Here is a 2334-nt window from a genome sequence, read left to right as displayed (position 1 = left end):
TAATGAGCGTCAGCCATCATTGCTATTTCGCTCATCGTTACTATTGTTTAAACTTCCACGTACTTCCAAACATGAGTTTGGTGGCATGAGCACTGAGTTAGAAATCCGAAGGGTTGAGCTTGGCCAGACATGGTGCCTCATGCCTGTAATCCCAGCACTTTGGAAGGCCAAGGCCGGTGGATCACTTGAGCCCCAGGAGTTTGAGACCCTGGGCTGGTGGAACCATACCCCTCCAAAAAAAATATATGAACAAATTAACCAGGTGTGGTGGTTTGTGCATGTAGTTCTAGCTACCTGGGAGGCTGAGGAGGGAGGACTGTGTTAGCCCAGGAGGTCAAGGCTGCAGTGAGCTGAGATCATACCACTGTACTCCAGCCTGGGCAACACAGCATGCCCTTGTCTCTTTTCTTCTGTGTGTGTGTGTGTGTGTGTGTGTGTGTGTGTGTGTGTGTGTGTGAGAGAGAGAGAGAGAGAGAGAGAGAGAGAAAGGTTGAGTTCTAGACCTGGTGAGCCATGTACTTGTTGCCAGTGTCCTTACCTATAAAATGGAGGGTTTAATACCTGTCTTGTCCCTGTGAAAAAGAGAAAAAGCTGTGTAAACCCAAGACCTCATGCACAGAACATTGTCCCTCTTGATCCGAGGGGCACAGTCAGGTTGGTGCTTTGTGGCTGGTATTCTCCATGCTGCAGGAGAGCTTGGGAGGCTGGGCGGGGTAGAGGCGGTTTCTGACACCTCTCTGATAACCAGACCTCATTGCAGAGCCAGCTTTGCTCCTTAGAACAATGCCTGCAGAACACAATACCGTGCAAAGGTCAGCAAAGGCATTCCCGTCCGCATGCTGGGTATCTCCTTTCCTTTCCCTTTCCTGTTCATGGAAATCTCAGAGCCACACGGTTCTGCTGTGTTAAGGAAATCCATACCTCAGGATTTTTTTTTTATTTTTGCTGTATTCATTTATTTTAGATAGTCCATCAGTGGCATTTGCACTGCTCAGGTTAGAAGTTGTCAGCATTTCCCACTTAGGCTGCTATTTCCAGGGAGTGATGATTTGATTGTAACATTTCTTCTAGGCAACAACGGGCCAAGGAGAGGTCTCAGCTCAAAAGCACCTTCCACCTACATAAAAGCAATAGCCACCACAGCGTACTCCTTATGTGACCGTTTTAAAGTGATGGAATTCATCAGCAACAAAAACCCCTGATATTTTGAGTTCTGGAGGACAGAAGGGGTTGTTTTGACAGTGGCGTGAAGTTGATGACTGCGGGCCATCAAGAGTTCATCGTCTGGCATTCTGGCACTGGCAAGATTGCAGGAGCTGCCAGAACGTCCCCGAGCGCAGATGTGGGTCAGGCGCCTCCTCTGGGGAGGACGGGTTTGTAGATGTTGCCCCCTCCTTGCCTTTCCTCTTCCTCTCCTGTCCCCTCTCTTCGCAGCTGGAAGACGGCATAATGGAGAGAGGAGGTCACAGTCAGTTCTCTCCTTTTTAGGAGTTTGCCCAGTGAGGACAGCAGGCTTGGCAGCAGCAAGAGAGAGAGAGGTCGGAGACACGTTATCATAACAGGCTGACCCTCCAGATTGCACATCACTACGCTCATCACCTGAGAATTCAGGGAGTGATGGATGTGGCCAAGAGCATTCTTTCAAGTGCTATTTATTGAGCGCCTACTAGGCTTCTTGTGTTTTGTGTCTTGCTAGGTGTGTGAAGTTGAACAAAAACATGCTGTCTCTTCCCAAAGGACCACAGCTAGTGTGAAGACAGTCACAAGTGAATGCGCAATTACACACCAGGCTTAGGGCTCCAAAGAGGTGCCAGAGGGGAATAAGAGGGGCATAATTTGTGGACTGTCATGATAGAGAAGCCCCCTCAGAGGAAGTTGCGTTTACCTGCTGAGTCAGAGGCGTGGGGAGTACCTGATGTATGTGCATGTCCCAGGTGGCTTGAATTTTGTCTGCACCAGCGTACAGTTTGATGTGAGAATCAGAGACCTATTCAAACAGGCTTAAACGGAAAGGGAGGTTTGTTAGAAAGGGGAGCGGGGAGATTTTCTGGAACCCATGGGTAGAAAGCATGGCTGGAGCTCACAGGGAGTGGACTGGGAAATGAGTGGCTTCTCCCCTTCTCCTTCTGAAAGTGGTATGACCAACTGCGTTTTAAGTAAGAGCAGGAGGAAGCTGGTGCTGATGGGGAGCCATCTCAGCCTGGGCAGCAGCCTATGGGAAGGGTCGAGGCAACATGACCCTGTGCGGGAACTCTAAGGACTTAGCGTTGCTGTTGAGCTGGAGTCTGGGACGCACGTGTAATGAGCAGAGGAAGTGGGTGATAGTAGAGTGAA

The sequence above is a fragment of the Callithrix jacchus genome, chromosome 3, assembly GCF_049354715.1.
Source record: "Callithrix jacchus isolate 240 chromosome 3, calJac240_pri, whole genome shotgun sequence".
NCBI lineage: Eukaryota > Metazoa > Chordata > Mammalia > Primates > Cebidae > Callithrix > Callithrix jacchus.
Note: the sequence above shows the minus strand (reverse complement) of the source record.